An 11,244-nucleotide genomic window follows, 5' to 3' on the forward strand; every position below is an offset into this window, starting at 1 on the left:
TCTATATACAGTAAACAGGACAGGTCCTCCCACTAGACTATATACAGTAACAGCCAGGTCCTACCCACTAGACTATATACAGTAACAGCCAGGTTCTCCCACTAGACTATTCTATATACAGTAACAGACAGGTCCTCCCACTAGACTATATACAGTAACAGCCAGGTCCTACCCACTAGACTATATACAGTAACAGACAGGTCCTCCACTATTCTATATACAGTAACAGACAGGTCCTCCCACTAGACATATACAGTAACAACCAGGTCCTCCCACTAGACTATATACAGTAACAGACAGGTCCTCCCACTAGACTATATACAGTAACAGACAGGTCCTCCCACTAGACTATATACAGTAACAACCAGGTTCTCTCACTAGACTAGACTATATACAGTAACAACCAGGTCCTCACCTGAGTCACAGACCGTAGCGATGTCCCCTGTGGTCTCACTGCTGACACTGCGGTCACCGGGCTCTTGTGACCCGTCAGGCTCTGGACATAAACACAACCTAACAAGACAAACAGGTGATTATGTTTTCTGTCTCCCATGAATAAAGCCGGGTCATTGTCAGCAGGCCCACACGTACACCCACCTGTTGAGGTCCCAGAGGATGCATGTTCCGTCCCTGGACACAGAGATAAGGATGCTGTTATGGTTTACACACATGGAGGCTGGTCACCTCAGAGCTGTGGCCATACAGGTGGACCTGGGACTCTACCTCCATCTCTGTAGGCTGCAGGAAGAGATACACAGAGGAAGAGGAGGGAGTTATACAGAGGGAGGAGGAGGAAGAGGAGGGAGTTATACACAGGAGGAGGAGGAAGAGGAGGGAGTTATACACAGGAGGAGGAAGAGAGAGTATACAAGGAAGAGGAGGGAGTTATACACAGGGAGGAGGAGGAAGAGGAGGGAGTTATACCAGGAGAGGAGGAAGAGGAGGAGTTATACACAGGAGGAGGAGGAAGAGGAGGGAAGTTATACACAGGAGGAGGAAGAGGAGGGAGTTTATACACAGGAACAAAGAAAGAAACACAGACCAAACCTAAAAGCATACAGAATGAAACATGGTTTGATGATGATGGAGAAATCTAAGGAAGTCATTGAGAAATATATCTAATCAAAGACACAGCGAACCAGACAACACAACATACACCTTCAATATGGAGAAACACTGAAAGCAATACAAACACAGAGGAACAGAAAATCACCTAGATGGAATTGAGGAAATCCATCAAACCACTTCTGGGAAAACTGAGATAAATTAAACAAACCTCATCATGAGGAACTGGCTCTCCAAAATGGGGATATGTGGAGAAATCACTTTGCAACCTCCACAGCAATATAACAAAGACCCTGAACAAAAATATAAATATATCACCTATTGGAAAGACACCACAAAAAAATCTAAGTAAACTTCAATACTATTGTCTCTAAACAGACCAGTACATGGTGTCAGACTATCTGACCACTTGTGACTGATAGAAAACTGAAGAAAACACTGACTAGGTACAACCTCAGAAGAGGACAGTCCTGTGCTATAGAGGACCGGTCGTCACAGACAAACCTGGCTGCCCAGAGAGGACAGTCTGGCTATAGAGACGGTCGTCACAGACAAACCTGGCTGCCCAGAGAGACAGTCTGCGATAGAGACCGGTCGTCACAGAACAAACCTGGCTGCCCAGAGAGGGACAGTCTGCTATAGAGACCGGTCGTCACAGACAAACCTGGCTTGCCCAGAGAGACAGTCTGGCCTATAGACACGGTCGTCACAGACAAACCTGGCTGCCGCAGAAGAGGACAGTCTGCTAGAGAGACCGGTCGTCACAGACAAACCTGGCTGCCCAGAGAGGACAGTATGGCATATAGACCGGTCGTCACAGACAAACTGGCTGCCCAGAGAGGACATCTGGCATAGAGACCGGTCGTCACAGACAAACCTGGCTGCCCAGAGAGGACAGTATGGCTATAGAGACCGGTCGTCAACAGACAAACCTGGCTGCCCCAGAGAGGAACAGTCTGCTATAAAGACCCGTCGTCACAGACAAACCTGGCCGCCCAGAGAGGACAGTCTGGCTATAGAGACCGGTTCGTCACAGGAAAACCTGGCTGCCCAGAGAGGACAGTCTGGCCATAGAGAGACCGCGTCGTCACAGACAAACCTGGCTGCCCAGAGAGGACAGTCTGACTATAGAGACGCGGTCGGTCACAGACAAACCTGCTGCCCAGAGAGGACAGTATGGGCTATAGAGACCGGTCGTCAACAGACAAACCTGGCTGCCCAGAGAGGACAGTCTGGCTATAGAGACCGTCGTCACAGACAAACCTGGCTGCCCAGAGAGGACAGTCTGGCTATAGAGACCGGTCGTCACAGACCAACCTTGGCCTGCCAGAGAGACAGGCTGTGCTCACTCTGCCCAAGGGGGAGGTAGAGACAGAGCTGCATTTCCTATTACACTGTGACAAATACTCAGACCTAAGAGAATATTTCTTTCCCAAAATTATAATGCTATACAAAGAATTCGAAAACTATAAAAAGATGAAGAAAAAATCTAATCATTTATTGGGTGAAAAGCCAAAATGTGCAGTTTTGGCAGCCAAATATGTGTCCTCCTGCCACAACCTGAGGGACAGCCAGTGAAAAGTACAATGTAATGATGATAATATTTCCATCTTGTTTTGTTTTTGTCTTTCATACCATGTCATGTGTCTTCTCAGTCATGTTGACATGGTCTACTTACCAGGTCATGTGTTTTCTCAGTCATGTTGAGACTGGTCTACTACCAGGGTCATGTGTCTGTCTCAGTCATGTTGACCACTGTCTACTACCAGGTCATGTGTCTTCTCAGTCATGTTGACACGGGTCTACTACCAGGTTCATGTGTCTTCTCAGTCATGTTGAACACTGGTCTACTACCAGGTAATGTGTCTTCTCAGTCATGTTGGACACTGGTCTACTACCAGGTCATGTGTCTTCTCAGTCATGTTGACACTGGTCTACTACCAGGTCATGTGTCTTCTCAGTCATGTTGACACTGGTTACTACCAGGTCATGTGTCTTCTTAGTTCATGTTGACACTGGTCTACTCCAGGTCATGTGTCTTCTCAGTCATGTTGACACTGGTCTACTACCAGGCATTGTGTCTTCTCAGTCATGGTTGACACTGGTCTACTACCAGGTCATGTGTCTTCTCAGTCATGTTGAACACTGGTCTACTACCAGTCATGTGTCTTCTCAGTCATCGTTGAGACTGGTCTGACTACTGTTGATTTAATGTATTGTTGTTCTGATTAATATTGTTTTGTTGTTAATGGTAATCCCATGACCACTACTACTATTATTATTGCTGTTGGTCCCACCATGGTGTTTATATATAAATATATAATATATATATTTTTTTCGATATGTATACTTTGACAATGTAAGTAATAATGAACTTGCCATGGTCAATAAAGTCAATTGAATTGAAACAGCGAAGACAGAAACACTCACTACCGAGCTCCTAACTGCATCTGGAAGCAACATCAACACAATAACTGTTCGTCTGGCGCTTCATGAAATGGTTTTCCACGGCAGAGCAGCCGCACACAAGTCTAAGATCACCATGCGCAATGCCAAGTGTCGGCTGGAGTGGTGTAAAGCTCGCCGCCATTGGACTCTGGAGCAGTGGAAACGCCATCTGGCAGTCCGATGGATGAATCTGGGTTTGGTGGATGCCAGGAGAACGCTACCTGCCCCAATGCATAGTGCCARCTGTAAAGTTTGGTGGAGGAGGAATAATGGCCTGGGGCTGTTTTTCATGGTTCGGGCCCCTTCGTTCCAGTGAAGGGAAATCTTTTTTTACATTATTATAAAAAATTTAAAAATTGTATCCCCTTTTCTCCCCATTTTTCGTGGTATCCAATCGCTAGTAATTACAATCTTGTCTCATCGCTACAACTCGCGTACGGGCTCGGGAGAGACGAAGGTCGAAAGCCATGCGTCCTCCGAAGCACAACTCAACCAAGCCGCACTGCTTCTTAACACAGCGCGCCTCCAACCCGGAAGCCAGCCGCACCAATGTGTCGGAGGAAACACCGTGCACCTGGCCCCCTTGGTTAGCGCGCACTGCGCCCGGCCCGCCACAGGAGTCGCTGGAGCGTGATGAGACAAGGATATCCCTACCGGCCAAACCCTCCCTAACCCGGGCGACGCTAGGCCAATTGTGCGTCGCCCCACGGACCCCCCGGTCGCGGCCGGCTGCGACAGAGCCTGGGCGCGAACCCAGAGACTCTGGTGGCGCAGCTAGCACTGCGATGCAGTGCCCTAGACCACTGCGCCACCCGGGAGGCCCGTGAAGGGAAATCTTAACGCTACAACATACAATGACATTCTAGACTATTCTGTGCTTCCAACTTTGTGTTAACTGTTTGGGGAAGGCCCTTTCCTGTTTTAGCATGACAACGCCCCTGTGCACATAGCGAGGTCCATACAGAAATGGTTTATCGAGATCGGTGTGGAAGAACTTGACTGGCCTGCACAGAGCCCTGACCTCAACCCCATCAAACACCTTTGGGATGAATTGGAACGCCAACAGTGAGCCAGGCCTAATCGCCCAACATCAGTTCCCGGCCTCACTAATGCTCTTGTGGCTGAGTGGAAGCAAGTCTTCGCAGCAATGTTCCAACATCTAGTGGAAAGCCTTCCCAGAAGAGTGGAGGCTGTTAAAGCAGCAATGTTCCAACATCTAGTGGAAAGCCTTCCCAGAAGAGTGGAGGCTGTTATAGCAGCAATGTCCCAACATCTAGTGGAAAGCCTTCCCAGAAGAGTGGAGGCTGTTATAGTAGCAAAGGGGGGAACCAACTCCATATTAATACCCATGATTTTGGAATGAGATGTTGGACATGCAGGTGTCCACATACTTTTGGTCATGTAGTGTGTATATATATATTGAGAGAGAGAGGCTTGTACTACTCACAGTAGTAGACATGCAGGTGTCCACATACTTTTGGTAATGTAGTGTGTATATGTACTACTCACAGTAGTTGTATTGAAGCGGTTAATGTAGGCCGTGATGACTCCACATCTACTGCCGGTGAACAGCTGACATCCATCAGACACCCAGGCACACGCTGTTACCTAGAGAGAGAATGATTAACGTTTACCTGGTGTAGTGGAGAGCACCATATGAAGTGATAAAGACTAGCTACAGTAGTTTACCTGGTGTAGTGGAGAGCACCATATGAAGTGATAAAGACTAGCTACAGTAGTTTCCTGGTGTAGTGGAGAGCACCATATGTGAAGTGATAAAAGACTAGCTACAGTAGTTACCTGGTGTAGTGGAGAGCACATATGAAGTTGATTAAGCTAGGTTATCAGTAGTTTGCTCTTCAGCCTCAGCATGTTGTCAGCATTAGCCCCAACTCGCAAGATGGCAGACCACTGAGATATCTGTTTACTGTGCTGCTCCTCACCCACCTAGAGACACAAGTAGAGGGTCAGGGCTCCTCACACTAGAGACACAGAGGAGAGGTCAGGTTCTCCTCACACTAGAGACACAGAGGGAGAGGGTCATGGCTCCTCACACACTAGAGACACAGAGGAGAGGGTCAGGGCTCTCACACCTAGAGGACACAGAGGAGAGGGGTCAGGCTCTCACACTAAGAGACACAGAGGAGAGGGTCAGGTCTCCTCACACCTAGAGACAACAGAGAGAGGGTCAGGCTCCTCCACACCTAGAGACACAGAGGAGAGGGTCCAGGTCTCCTCCACACCTAGAGACACAGAGGAGAGGGTTCAGGGCTCCCACACTAGAGGACACAGGAGGAGAGGGTCAGGGCTTCCTCACACCTTAGGACACAGAGGAGAGGGTCAGGTCTCCTCACACTTAGAAACACAGGGGAGAGGGTGGGCTCCTCACATACCTAGGAGACACGAGAGGAGAGGGTTCAGGTCTCCTCACACCTAGAGACACAGAGAGAGGGTTCAGGGCTCCTCACACTAAAGACACAGAGGAGAGGGGGCGGCTCCTCACAACCTAGAGACACAGAGGAGAGGGTCAGGTCTTCTTTCCACTTAGAGACACAAGGAGAGGGTCAGGGCTCTTACACCTAAAGACACAGAGGAGAGGGTCAGGGCTCCTCACACCTAGAACACGAGGAGAGGGTCAGGCTCCTCACACCTAGAGACACAGAGGAGAGGGTCAGGGCTCTCAACCTAGAGACACAGAGGAGAGGTCAGGTCTCCTCACACTAGAGACACAGAGGAGAGGGTCAGGTCTCTCACACCTAGGAGACAACAGAGGAGAGGTTCAGGGCTCCTCACACCTAGAGACAACAGAAGGAGAGGGTCAGGGCTCCTCACACCTAGAGACACAGAGGGAGGTTGCAGGGCTCTCACACCTAGAGACACAGAGGAGAGGGTCAGGTTTCTCCTCACACCATAGAGCACAGAGGAGAGGAGTCAGGGCTCCTCCACCTAGAGACACAGAGGAGAGGGTCAGGTCTCCTCACACCTAGAGACACAGAGGAGAGGGTCAGGGTCTCCTCACACCTAGAGGACCCACAGAGGGGAGAGGGTCAGGTCTCCTCACACCTAGAGACACAGAGGAGAGGGTCAAGTTGGCTCTCACACTTAAAGACACAGAGAGCAGGGTCAAGGGGCTCCTCACACCTAGAGACACAGAAGGAGAGGGTCAGGTCTCCTCAACCTAGAGGACACAGAGGAGAGGGTCAGTGCCTCCTTCACACCTAGAGACACAGAGGAGAGGTCAGGTTCCTCACACCTAGAGACACAGAGGAGAGGGTCAGGCTCCTCAACACCTAGAGACACAGGGAAGAGGTCAGTTTGCTCTCCACCTAGAGACACAGAGGAGAGGTCAGGTCTCCTCACACCTAGAGGACACAGAGGAGAGGGGTCAGGGGCTCCTCCATCTAGAGACACAGAGGAGGGGTCAGGGCCTCCTCCACACCTAGAGACACAGAGGAGAGGGTCAGTGCTCCTCACACCTAAAGACACAGAGGAGAGGGTCAGGTCTCCTCACACCTAGGACACAGAGGAGAGGGTCAGGTCTCCTCACCACTAGAGACACAGAGAGAGGTCAGGTCTCCTCACACCTAGAGACACAGGAGGAGAGGGTCAAGGTCTCCTCACACCTAGAGACAAAACAGGGAGAGGGTCAGGGCTCCTCAACCTAGGACACAGAGGAGAGGGTCAGGTCTCCTCACACTAGAGACACAGAGGAGAGGGTCAGGTCTCCTCACACTAGGAGGACACAGGGAGAGGGTCAGGGCTCCTCACACCTAGAGACACAAGAGGAGAGGGTAGGTCTCCTCACACCTAAAGACACAGGAGGAGAGGGGTCAGGTCTTCCTCACACCTGAGACACAGAGGAGAGGAGTCAGGTCTCCTCACACTAGAGACACAGAGGAGGGGTCAGGGGCTCCTCACCCCTAGAGACACAGAGGAGAGGTCAGCTCACTTGGACTAAAGAGTTAATCAGGGTGGATTTTCCACAATAGACAGGTATTTTCCTTTCCATGTAGCAAGGATCTTATCTATATTTGCCAAATTTCGTATTAAATGCATTGGAGTGAGATCATTTCTTTCGGGAATATAATTATACTGTAATGTGTCACCTTGTCCCTTAGTATAATATACTGTGTCACCTTGTTCTAGTTAATTATACTGTGTCACCTGTCCCTAGTCATGATATACTGTGTCACCTTGTTCCCTAGTATGATATACTGTAATGTGTCAACCTTGTCCCTAGTATAATTACTATTTACTGGTGTCACCTTTGTTCCTAGGGTAATATATACTGTGTCACCTTGTCCTTAGTAAATAGACTGTGTCACCTTGTTCCTAGTCATTAATATTACTGTGTCACCTTATTCCTAGTTATAATAATATCTGTGTCACTTTGTTCCTAGGGTATTAATATACTGTGTCACCTTGTCCTAGTAATGATTATACTAACTGTGTCCACCTTGTTCCTAGTATAATATACTGGTCAACCTTGTCCCTAGTATAATAGACTGTGATCACCTTTTCCTGTATAACTATACTGTGTCACCTTGTCCTTAGTATAATTATACTGGGGTCACCTTGTTCCTAGTATAATATACTATGAGCTGTGTCACCCTTGTCCCAGTATAATATATACTGTGTCTCACCTTGTCCCTAGTATAACTAAGTGATCACTAGTATTGCCGTGTTGTCATACTGCCCTTGTCTGCCTAGGTAGATATGTAGAACTGTGTCCACCTTTGTCCCTAGTTATGATATCTAGACTGTTGTCACCTTGCTAGAAAATTTGTCCCCTCCTAGTATAATAAACTGTGTCACCTGTCCCATAGTATAATATATATCGTGTCCACCGGTTGTCACTAGTATAGATATGACTATCACAGTGTCGAACGGCTTTGTCCCGATAGAGTATAATGTGTCAGCTTCCTAGCATATTGGACTGTGTCAACCTTGTTCCGGGTATAGATATGACTGTGTACACTTTGTGGCCTAGTGGATAAATAACGTGTCACCTGAGTTGTTCCTAGATTAATGAGACTACGTGGCACCTTGTTCCTAGTATGATAGGGAACTGTGTCACCGGATTTGTTCCGTAGTATAATAGACGTGTCGGACCATGGTTCCGCTAGTGATATAGGACTGTCACGCATGTTGTCCCCTAGGTATAGATTAGTGACTGTCACCTTGGTCCTAGTATAAGTAGGACTGGTCAGCCATTGTTCCTAGTGATATATGACTAGTGTCACCTTGTTCCTAGTATAAGATTGACGCTGTCACCTTGTTCCTAGTATAGACATAGACTGTAACCGTTTTCAGCTAGATAATTTCTAGTATAGAACTTCACCGCTTTGTTTCCTAGTATTAATAGACTGTCCACCTTGTTCTCTAGTATAATAAAGCTCTGTCACCTTTGTTCCTAGTATAATGACTGTCACTTGTTCCTGAATGAGTACCTGCCTAGGATAATAGACTGTCACCGTTGTCTCTAGTATAACGTGTAGGAAGCTGTCACCGTTGTTTCCTGTATAAATAGGACTGTCTACCGTTGGTTCTAGTATACTAGGACTGTCCACCTTGTTCTTAGTATAAGTAGCGGATGTCAGCCATTCTGTATACACGTCTCACGTTTAGGCTGAGTCTATAGACCTGTCACTCGGTTGTTCCTAGTATAATAGACTGTCAGCCTTGTTCCTAGTAATAATAGACTGTTGCCTTGTTTCCTAGATATAATAGGACATGTACTTGCTTGTTCCTAGTATACTAGGAATGTCCACCTTGTTCCTAGTATAAATGACTGTCACCATTGTTCCAGTAGAATGAGAACTGTCACCGTTTTCTCGTAATAACTGTCTCTAGTATAGATATGACTGTCACTGTTCCCTATATGCATGTACTTGTCCTAGTATAATAGACTGTCACCTTGTTCCTAGTATACAGTAAGTGTCAACCTGGTGTTCCTAGTATAGTATAGACACCGTTCTAGTCAAAAATGCCGCGTTGTTCCTAGGTATAATAGCGAATGTCACCTTGTTGCCTAGTTATAATAGACTGTAGCCGTTGTTCCTAGTATAAGAATACGACTTTGTCCAGATTGCTGTCCGTGCTATATAATATAGAGTGTCCCTGTGTTTGCCTAGTATAATAGATGTCCACCTGTTCCTAGTATAATAGACTGTCACTGTGTCCTAGTATAATAGACTGTCCACCTTGTTCCTTAGTTATATAGGAGAGATCTGTCACCTTGTCCCTAGTATGAGATAGACTCTCACCTGTTGTTCCTAGTATCATAGACTGTTACCTTGTTCCTAGTATAGATAGAAAGGTCACTCTTGTTCTAGTATAATAGCGACGTCACCGTGTTCCTACGGTAATGACTATAGAAGTCTAGTCACCTATGTTCCTAGTATAGATAGGACGCTGTCACCTTGTGTCCTCAGGTATAACAGACGTAACCTTGTTACCTAGTATAATAGACTGTGCACTCTTCGCTAGTAAAACAGATGTCCTGTGTCTAGTATAATAGACTGTACCTTGTTCCTAGTATAAATAGACTGTCACCACGTGTTCCTAGTCTATATAGACATGTCACCTTGTCCTAGTATATAGACGTGTCACCTTGTTCCTAGTATAAGACTAGCTGCCGTGTTCCTAGTATATAGAGCTGTCCCGATGTATGTTCCTAGTCTAATAGACTGTCCCTTGTCCTAGTATTAATAAGACTGTCACCGGGTGTTCCCTGAGTATAATATAGACTGTCACCTGTGTTTGCCTAGTATCTACATAGATACTGTCACCTTGTTTCCTAGTATATATAGCAGTCCGGTCACCTTGTTCCTAGTATAATAGGACTGCGTCAGCCAGGTGATGTTCATCGTAGTATAATCACCTGTCTAGCGATCACCGTACGTTACTCCAGTTGTTCCATAGATAATAGACTGTCATGATCACTAGTCAAATCCTTATGGTCTTCCCTAGTTAAAGACTGTTCACCGTTTTGTTCCTAGTATAATAGCTACTTCCACCATATAATGTCATCGGTTTTGCTATAATAGGGACTGTCAAACCTTGCTTGTCCTATTAATGACTGTCCACCTTGGGTTCCTAGTAATATATAGACTCAGCATGTCCCGTACGTGATAATAGCTAGTCACATAGTTTATATTAAGAGACTGTCGACCTACTCCGTTGCGTATCCTATAGACTAGTTGGTGTCACCTTGGTTGCGAGTATAGTATAGAGCTGGTCACCTTGTTCCTAGTATAATAGACTGTCAACCGTAAGGATAGTGTCCTAGTATGACGCATAGATGCCTGTTGGTCGACCAGTATACGGAGCTTCACGTGCTCAGTGATGCGATGACTCGGTCAGGCTGGTGTCTGGGGAGTGGGGGGCCACGTGTCCTAGTATAGATAGACTGTCAGCCGTTGTCTAGTATAGATGAGCGCAGCGTGTCATGTGCACCGTTGTTCCTAGTATACTATAGACTGTCACCGATGTTCCACTAAGTATAATAGACTGTCACCGATTTTGTTCTAGTATAAGGGAGACTGTCACGCTTGTTCTGAGTATTAATAGACTGTCCGACCTTAGTGTTCCTAGTATGAATAGACTGTCAGCGACTATTGTTCCTAAGTATAATAGACTCGTGTCACTTGTCGTCTAGTCAACATAGACGTGTCCTCACCTTGTTCCTAGGATAGTGATAGACGTGTCAGCCTTCTAGTTGCCTAGTAT

The 11,244-nt window shown here is 46.9% G+C and overlaps 1 non-coding gene across 1 annotated transcript in view; it reads right to left on the bottom strand.

Moving 5' to 3' along the window:
- Nucleotides 1-513, bottom strand: part of LOC112074669 (uncharacterized) — an 11,749-nt gene extending 11,236 nt beyond the window's left edge. The window contains exon 1 of the transcript XR_011477069.1: nucleotides 416-513. This is a non-coding gene — a transcript (uncharacterized protein). The remainder of the gene's footprint in view (nucleotides 1-415) is intronic.
- Between the last annotated feature and the right edge of the window lie 10,731 nt (nucleotides 514-11,244).

Source organism: Salvelinus sp. IW2-2015, unplaced genomic scaffold (assembly GCF_002910315.2).
Source record: "Salvelinus sp. IW2-2015 unplaced genomic scaffold, ASM291031v2 Un_scaffold2752, whole genome shotgun sequence".
Lineage (NCBI taxonomy): Eukaryota > Metazoa > Chordata > Actinopteri > Salmoniformes > Salmonidae > Salvelinus > Salvelinus sp. IW2-2015.